This window comes from Silurus aristotelis, assembly GCF_946808225.1.
Source record: "Silurus aristotelis genome assembly, chromosome: 8".
Taxonomy (NCBI): domain Eukaryota; kingdom Metazoa; phylum Chordata; class Actinopteri; order Siluriformes; family Siluridae; genus Silurus; species Silurus aristotelis.
Window position 1 is genome coordinate 21,025,520 of NC_139581.1, and position 9,937 is coordinate 21,035,456.

At 36.0% G+C, this 9,937-nt stretch overlaps 1 protein-coding gene across 1 annotated transcript in view; it reads right to left on the reverse strand.

Moving 5' to 3' along the window:
- The window catches only part of drd2a (dopamine receptor D2a), a 17,053-nt gene extending 14,351 nt beyond the window's left edge, over positions 1 to 2,702 (reverse strand). Inside the window, exon 1 of the mRNA XM_083548758.1 lies at positions 2,313 to 2,702. The gene's annotated coding sequence lies outside the window, so the exon portion shown is untranslated. The remainder of the gene's footprint in view (positions 1 to 2,312) is intronic.
- Positions 2,703 to 9,937: the final 7,235 nt, after the last annotated feature.

Consider the following 9,937-nt stretch of genomic DNA (forward strand, 5'->3'; position numbering starts at 1 on the left):
CATTACACCAACCCTTTGACCATTACACAAACATTAATAAATACAAAAATCACAAATTTGTGCAAAAAATAAAAAATAAACATCGAAATTAAAATTGCATGCTCTGGTTGAAACTGATGTCACCAAGTTAATGGAATAACCCTGCCTCTGGGCAACATCAATCTATAAATCATGAATTTATTCATTTCAACATGACACCAACAATATAAGATAACTTGCTTTCTGTCTTTCTGTCACAATCCTTACCCTTATTATTATTTATTTATTTTTTCTTTTTCTTTTTTACCTTTTGTTGCATTGATATCATTGTTAATGATATTAAGTAACAGTCAGCCTGAGAAACAAATTTGCGCTTCAATGAGGTTCGGAGATGCTTTTCAGACTCAGAAATATGTCATTTTCAATTTAAAGTCTAAATGTAAATATTACACCTTTCAAAAACGGTATGTTAATGCACATCATACAACATGAAGATAGCTGCACCTTTCCGTTAAGATTAAAGTAAATGTAGATCCACTTCCCAGAAGATAGTGGAACTGAGAGCGGTAAAAAACATGTCTCAGCATAATTGAACATAGTGCTGTTTGACTCGAACATTGTTCTACTCGGTAATGAGTAGTAATATTTAGACTGTTGCTGTAATGGGAGGAAGTAGGAAAGACAAACACGATGCAGGTACTCGTGCTTAAGAAAATGTCTGCGGGTCAAACAAGATCGGCGATGTTTAAAAATTTAATGAGGGTTAAAGAGCACAAGATGCAGCGTTGCATGATCGATGTAAAGCCTTGTGAATTAATTATGAAGCTCCAGTCAGTTAAGGCCATGACGATTGTCGAAGTCGAAGTATCTAGATGAAGATCTGGACTATTTTACATTACTTCATTTAAAAGGCTGGGCAATGATGAGCAACTTTCTATCTTTTTCAAATATCCAAAAGGATATAAAAAAAAAAAAAAAAAAAAAAAAAAAAAAAAAAAAAAAAAAAATTGAATGCAGGTATGAATGAAATGCATTTCAATTAATTAAAATATCATACTGTGCATTATTTATAGTAGGTGTCCCCTGATGCATATCCTCATTTAGACTTCATTATATGTGTTACTATAAATACTGCAGAGAATCACGAAGCTGGTTTTTACTGAGTCCATTTTTTTAACACACTTTAATTTTTTTATTACTGCCCACGGTAAAGAAATTTTGGAAAAAAAAAAAGTAGGCATTTTACCCCGGCTCACAACATGCATTGTACAGTTTGTGATGTATTGATTACATATTACTCAGTCAATATTTCTGCACAGTCCTGAACACCTTCCTCATGCAGGAGCTCTAGAATCCTAAATGCACCTGCAGTGAAAAAAACCCTGTACATCTCGTACTTTTTTTTCACCCTGTTTTGCTTCCTGAAAACATGATTAGTCAGACTATGAAACAATAGTAATTGATATTTTTTAAATAAAAAATGTTGTTAAAAATCTTTCTATGATTAACTCTATATTTAGATGAATAATGAGATTAATATGAGAAATTATATGAGAGAATGAAGTCCATCTCAATGGATTGGTCAACTGAAGGGGTTCTATTTTGACTTTAGTGTGTGTGTGTGTGTGTGTGTGTGTGTGTGTGTGTGTGTGTGTGTGTGTGTGGTGTGTGTGTTTACGATACCCGAAGATAATTTCTGGGTGTTTTGACCTTGTGGGGACATTTGGCTGGTCCACATAAGGAGAAGTGCTTTTCCAAACAAACAAACAAACAAACAAGCTAAAAAATAATCATTTGCATGTTAATGCCCTTGCGTTATTGAATTTAGGGTGGATTGTAAGCACTGCCTCTGAATTTATAATTATATGTTTAGAAGGATGGCAAGACAAGCGTGGGCGTGCGTGCGTGCGTGTGTGTGTGTGAGTGTGTGTGAGTGTGTGTGCGCGCGTGATTTTATCCTTGATTGGAAAAAAGATCATCACATCCTTCAGCATTATGGTTCCTTCTTTAACAGGTACACGGTTTATAATCGCACAAACCTGCAACACAGCACCTGAGATTAGTTCGGACACACTGAGTACTGCATGCAATCTCCTTTAGGAAATGAAAAGAAAATGTTTAGATGGAACTAAAAGTTGAATCTAAGAAATTAGATCAGTCGTCAGTCGTTCCAAACGTCTCACCATTCACTTCTGTTTCAGTGCACGCGCACGCACTGTGGGGCACGTGAGAGGAACCGACTACACTTCTATTTATATTTTTGGGTAGGTGTTCATTAATATCTAAATAGATGGAAACTAACAAAAGATGGAGAAAGACACTTGTTTGTTTACCTTTATGGTGTAATTTTCATTAACGTGCCGAGGTGTATTAAATCCACTTTGCTCCAGCGCACACTCCTGTCCATGAGGATAAGTCGAATGAAGAAGTCGGGGGTTTCATCTGCTCCTTCGTGAACACTTTTCACGCCAAAGAAAAAACACCAAAAAAAACCCCAAACAAACAACAAATAAATCGTCTTTTCAACCATGCGTGGTTGTGTTTCTAGTCGGCTTCCGGTCCGGAGGGTTTTTTTTTTTATATTAAAGGAAGAGTGAGCGCGGACGAACTCTGCGTGCGCGGCAAGCGCGCGTGGCAGGTGGAGTGAGGAAGAGCGGGGGCGCGAGCGCGCGCGTGCCTCGAGCCGCCACTCGGTGGACAGGAAACAGGACAAGAGCAAGAGTGAGGCGTGGCGAGGAAACAAACAAACAAACAAACAAACGAAATGGTTTTGACACAAAATGCGATGTTTTCAGAGTCCTTGATTATTGTATGATGTGTTGGCTATACAAAAAATTAAAATAGATCAACAGAAGTTTTGTATACCACTCCAGCTGTACACCCACTATACAGCCTGAGTAAGCAACACCCAAAATTGAACATTTAATAATATCCATCAATAATATACAATAAACTGGCCCTTTATGCACAAGCTTACCCAATACGCTGGTCCTGTAGACAATAGTGTACACAATAATCTAGCCTTATAGGCTCGAATGTACACAATAAACTGGGCCTATAAGATAGAGTGTAAACAATAAACTGGTCCTAAAGGCTTGCGTGTATGCAATTAACTAGCCCTAAAGGCCAGAGTGTTCACAATAATCTAGCCATATACAGTAGGTGAAAGCGTATACAAAAAACAAGCCCCGATAGGCTAGAGTGAACACAATAAATGGGACCTACAGGCTGTAGTGTACACAGTCAACTGGGCCTATAGGCTAGAGTGTAAACAATAAACAGGACCTATAAGTTAGAGAGTACATAATAAACTGGCCCTATAACCTTAAGGGAATGCAATAAACCGGCCCTATAAGCTAGAGCAGGGGTCACCAACGTGGTGCCCGCGGGCCTTTTCTAAAAATAGCTGTTTGCTACTTTGTTAAATCATTGTTGATAATTATTATGAGAGATCATTAACATGATCAGTGTCTTCACATAGATGAATATCATTAATTATTAATAATAACATATAATAAAAGGTAAATTGAACAAATTTGTCATTTCAGATCAAACTGAAAACCAGTGTTGGGCAGTAACGTTTTACTTTTAAAAATAAATTAAACCCGTTACCGTATGGTGCGTTACCCATTACTTTTTTAAATGAATTAAATTTGGCTGAAGTGTAGACTACAGCCTAACTTGCTTACAGCAGAGACGCATTGTAGGATTAGTGGATGAACCACTGTAAACACGAAGAAGACGCACTGTGGGCGTGTGTTTATTCAGGTCTGTGCGGCAGTAATGGCGAGTCGAGGCGAGAGCAAGACAGTTTCTCAAAGTGGAAATATGCTCATTATTTCACTTTAGTTGAGTATAAAGACAAAAACTTTTAAGTCAAATGTAAGTTGTGTCTTTCTGGTTCGAAGCTCGTATCTACTGCGATAAACAGCAACTCCAATCTGTTGAAACACCTCCAGGACCTCCATGCCTGAGGAGCTAGTAGCTAGAACAGGGGTCGGCAACCTTCACCACACAAAGAGCCATTTGGACCTGTTTCCCACAGGAAAGAAAACACTGGGAGCCACAAAACCCTTTTGACATTTAAATTAAAATAACACTACATGTAACGTTTTTTATTTTTGCCTTTTTGCTATGTATAATCAAACCATAATGTGTTGCATTTATTCTCCATCTGTGAACGGCTTCCCGTGGCCGACAATTTCCCGAGCGGCCACAAAACTAGCACATGTAGTTGAATTTGCAGACTTCATCCACTTCTTGAAATTATTTTTGCTCAGATCAACCTTCCGCATCAGTTCCGAAACGGCTTTTTTTCTCTTATCTCCATCTGGATATTTTTGAGCAAAGGCTGCGTGTTTATTCTGGAAATGTCTTGCGACATTTGACTTTTTGTTGTTTGCTAGTTTCTCATTACATATTAAGCATACTGGTAAACCAGTCTGGTCAACAGTGAAAGCATATGAATCTGCCCACATAGCATTAAACGTTCTGTTTTCTTCAGACACTTTTCTTAGAATTCTCCATAGTTGGCCTACCTGGGGTCGAAAAGTTTAAGAAGTCGCGTGCCGGTGGGTTGTGACGCATATGAAGAGCGACAAAAAACTTTAACACGTTTTATTTCGATTTTACAAGATCACCAAATCTTCAAATTTAGAATTACATTTTAAAAACTAACAAACTAAAATAAAATACATTTTAATTAAATACTCATTATTTATTTTCCAAAGCCACAGGGAGCCACAGAAGAGGGATGAAAGAGCCGCATGCGGCTCCGGAGCCGCGGGTTGCCGACCCCTGAGCTAGAAGCTAACCCAGTGTTGTGTTCTACATTGTTGATAGTTTTCATACTTCAGCTGTGAATAAAAAAATTTTAAGAGCTCAACACAACAGCAGAAGCCACTTTAGTTTTTGATTGTGAATATATTATTCAGCTTGTTTTGTTATTTATTTCAGAAATCCTTGTGATATATTCAGTTTGTGCTGGTCTGACTTTAATAAAATAGTGTTTAAAAATAACTTTGTGTTTAAGTCAGTTTTGTGTTTGTATAGATCATAATGCATAAAAGGGCATTAATGGGAACATTAAAGAACATTCTTTAAAAAAGTAACTAAAAAGTTACTTTTAACACTAACGCATTACTTTTTGGTGTAAGTAATCAACAAAGTAACAGAGTTACTTTTTGAATGAAGTAACGAGTAACTGTAACTAGTTACTATTTTTTAGTAACGAGCACAACACTGTTGAAAACTGTGTGTATCAAACTGGTAGCCCTTCACATTAATCGGTACTCAAGAAGTAGCTCTCAGTTTCAAAAAGGTTGGTGACACCTGTGCTAGAGTGTACACAATAAACTGGTACCATAGACTAGATTGTACACAATAAATTGGTCATATAGGTTAGAGTGTACACAATAAACTTTTTGGTTATAGGCTGAAGTGTGCACAAAATAATGGTCATATAGGCTAAAGATTATACAATAAACTTGCCCTATAGGCTAGAGAGTACACAATAAACTTGCCCTATAGCCTAGAGTGTACACAATAAACTGGCCCTATAGGTTAGAGATTACACAATAAACTGGCCCTATAGGCTAGAGAGTATACAATAAACTGGCCCTATAGGTTAGAAATTACACAATAAACTGGCCCTATAGGCTAGAGAGTATACAATAAATTGGCCCTATAGGTTAGAGATTACACAATAAACTGGTCCTATAGGCTAGAGAGTATACAATAAACTGGCCCTATAGGTTAGAAATTACACAATAAACTGGTCCTATAGGCTAGAGAGTATACAATAAACTGGCCCTATAGGTTAGAAATTACACAATAAACTGGTCCTATAGGCTAGAGAGTATACAATAAATTGGCCCTATAGGTTAGAAATTACACAATAAACTGGTCCTATAGGCTAGAGAGTATACAATAAACTGGCCCTATAGGTTAGAAATTACACAATAAACTGGTCCTATAGGCTAGAGAGTACACAACAAACTGGCCCTATAGGCTAGAGAGTATACAATAAACTGGTACTTTAGGTAAGAGTGTAACAACAAACTGGCCTTATAGGCTAGAGAGTATACAATAAACTAGCTCTATAGGTAAGAGTGTACACAATAAACTGGCTTTATAGGCTACACAGGTTGTCCCACAGAATACAATTGACGTGGAGGAAATGCATTGTACATTAATGTATTGTTCTGCAAATAGGAACACCTATAATGCACTACACAATTAATTTCCTAAATGCAGGAACAATCATTTTGGTTTCTGCACTGAAAATTTATGGATCTTCCTCCATTTAAAAGATAAAGGTAAAGGTGCCTTTATAACTTCAATGGTTCAAGGCTGAGTAGAAAAAGAGAGCTATTTAAAATTAAGGCACGATAACAAAGTAAAAAAAAAGAAGCCTTCAGAAATTAAATCTTTGAAAAACAAAAATAGTTTGGAGCAAGTGAAATTTCTTTAATGCAAAAAAAAAAAAAGGGAAGGTCAATCTAAAAAATAAAAAATTATTTATATCTCTGTAAATATATTTATAAATCCCTAAATATGACCATGAAAAAGCAGAGTTATTGCATATCAGATAATCTATATATGCCTGCTGTATAATGCCAAGATTTTACTCATTTGAATTTGTATGTCTGTAGAGACAGTCTGATAGTCAGCAATATAGCAATAAATAAACTATTGTGCTTATTTGCAATTCCAGAAATTGGGCTGGATACATCACAAAAAAAAAATCTCAGTATGAAACGTTTTAGGTACATTTTATGAGTTAAACTTTAAACCCTACTATAACACCACCATGAGGATGAATTAAAAAAAAAAAAAAAAAAAACAGCAACATCTCTTTTTTTCTAAACACTGGCCCTGAACACGTCTCAGTGAAAGTCTACCATATAATAGCCACATGCTATTAAAGCAAAATCTCAGCACAGTGGCCTCTATTAACTCCAAATGATGTGGAAGCTTCTGTGGAATTTCAAACAAATCACATTTTCTGAACTTAATTTATTTTAGTTGCATGTGCTGAATGCTATCAAAACTCTATCTTAATCGACATCAGGGAAGTGGTGAGAAGGCTATAATGAAATGACAGAACAACAACTACAATAATAATAATAATAATAATAATAATAATAATAATAATAATAATAATAATAATAATATGAAGAAGAAGAAGTAGACGAATAGCAGTAAAGTTTTCAGTCTAGTTTACTGAAGGAGAGGAGGCCAAAAAGCCAGGTATCAATTAGGAGCACAGATGGAGTGGGGAGTTGTTTTTTCAAACACAGAACAGGATGTAGAGAGTATAATAAGCATCTATGGTGCATAGGTGCAGACTAGCTGACAACGCAACATGACAAGCTTTTAAATCAAGCTCTGGAATACTTTCGAGCTTTATAAAAACAAGTGGTGCAAAATCCATTTGCTGCTTTCCATATCCCAAAGGAGAACGTTTCTGCCCACTTTGTCTGTGCTGTGGAGTTAAATAAACCGAGAAGTTCAGTCTCTTAACAGATTGCTCTTGATAACGTAAACAATTTCTTTAGTGTGCTCCGAGTTTTTAATGCTAATCAATATCTTTTTTCAGAATTTTTGACATTTTTAAAGAAATTTACAAGAGTTGAGAAAATCCTTGAACGTTTTAAGTAAAATAAGTAAAAAAGTAAAATAATGCACCAAATTTTTAGATTTTGTTTTAGATTTAGGATGATTTTAAAATATAAAAAAGTCCTCAGAAAGCCATATACTATTTAAAAAGTATTTGTGGTGTTGATAGACTTGGTCTCATCCTTTTTATCATTCCCATTTTTCACCTGTAAATATAATAAACAGGTGTGTTTTAACACTGGGAAGTCAAATTTAAGCACTGCTTGCCTTCAAAAACAGGCAGAAATAAAAAGAGGCTATGCTAATTATACAGTTAATTTTCTTTAATATTAGTATTTTAATGTCTTTGAGGTTATGGGTGATAATCCAAGGTGCACAGGATCAAAGCAATAGCAGAACTCTCAAAAAGCTAAATGTTTTCCTAACACCAGTGACAAATTGTCATTTGGAGACTGGACCACAAATCAAATTCCTACAACTAACACTGATTCAAAAACCCAAAGTATTCACGCTTCACCCAGTTGTTGTGTACATTGCTACACTGTAAAGTGGTTTTTAGCTTAATGGTATTGTTGGATTCTGGCCTATTTGTTCTACAGTAAGGATATATTTCCCATTTAGAACACAAAGCAGTTCTGTAAGTTGGTCTCAATAAAAGCATCGGGCCAATGCTGTAAAAGAAAAGACAGCATTAGAAAAGCAGTACAACAGTAAGCCGCAGTAAAGAAAGTATGCGGCTAGTAATTCGTTATTCTATCTTCTATAAATCTGTGGTGGCATCAAGTGATAGTGTGTCAGGGCTTGGTGTTGAATTAGTAAATTCTAATGATGTCATTGTCACGTAACAAACAAACTAATATTCCATTTTGGAAACTTCTTTTTTTCAGTGTATACAGGAAGAAAAACTTTTCAAAGGTGGACATACGATTTCAGAGAGTAAAATACTAGAAAATTTGCATTAAAAACTATTTATTTAAACTAAAACAAAGTACAGAACATTTACTTACTGTAATTGTACAATGATATATATATATATATATATATATATATATATATATATATATATATATATATATATATATATATGAATATATGAGTGATGGGGTGCTGCGCCAGATGACCTGGCCTCCACAGTCACCGGACCTGAACCCAATCGAGATGGTTTAGGGGTGAGCTGGACCGCAGAGTGAAGGCAAAAGGGCCAACAAGTGCCAAGCATCTCTCGGGGAACTCCTTCAAGACTGTTGGAAGACCATTTCAGGTGACTACCTCTTGAAGCTCATCAAGAGAATGCCAAGAGTATAATCAATAGTGCAATAATCAAAAGTAATCAAAGCAAAAGGTGGCTACTTGAAGAACCTAGAATATGACATTTTTTAGTTGTTTTACACTTTTTTGTTATGTATATAATTCCATATATAATTCCACATGTGTTAATTCATAGTTTTGATGCCTTCAGTGTGAATCTACAATTTTCATAGTCATGAAAATAAAGAAAACTCTTTGAATGAGAAGGTGTGTCCAAACTTTTGGTCTGTACTGTATATATATATATATATATATATATATATATATATATATATATATATATATATATATATATATATATATATATATACACACACAAGTATATATTAAGATATATGTCAGGATCTTCCAGGCACGCGGTGTGCACTTCCGGTTTTGGGGCGATCTTCCCGCTCGGCGGCCATCTTGCCCTTTTTCTCGCGCCTCCCGGTATTTAAGGACACCAAAGACTTTAGCTCGGGGCTAGATTATCTTCCTGGCTCTTTAGACCCTGAGATGATTCTTGTCGCTCTGTATCCTGTACCTGTTCCTGTTTCTGACCCCTGCTATGCTATGTTTTGGTTTTGACCTCTGGACTGATTTTTGGTTTGTGTTTTGCTCTTCCCGGCATTGCTCAGTTTGCTGGTTTATGAATCTTGGATTGTTTTTGGTTTTGTCTCTCCCTGCATTGCCCTGTTTGCCTGTGTTTTAACCCCAGACTGTTTATTGGACTGTGTTTTTGCCCGACCCCATTGCTCAGTTACCGTTTGTCTTTATTAAAGTCTGTTTTCTCCATACCCCTGTGACATCCTGCATTTGGCTCCTCCCTCCCAGTCTCCACTGACTTAGTCACCTGCAAGAGTTCCTGACAGAATAATCTGGCTGTGCATCATGTCCCATGAGATCTCTGACAATATAGGTTTAGCCTTTTTCTAAGTACAATTTTAGGCTTTAAGTTTTGTTGTATGATGGGTTGGGAAATAAAAGGAAATGCAGACAAAGCTTTTAAAACATACACTGTTTATGAAAATTGTACAGCAAGTCCAGTAGT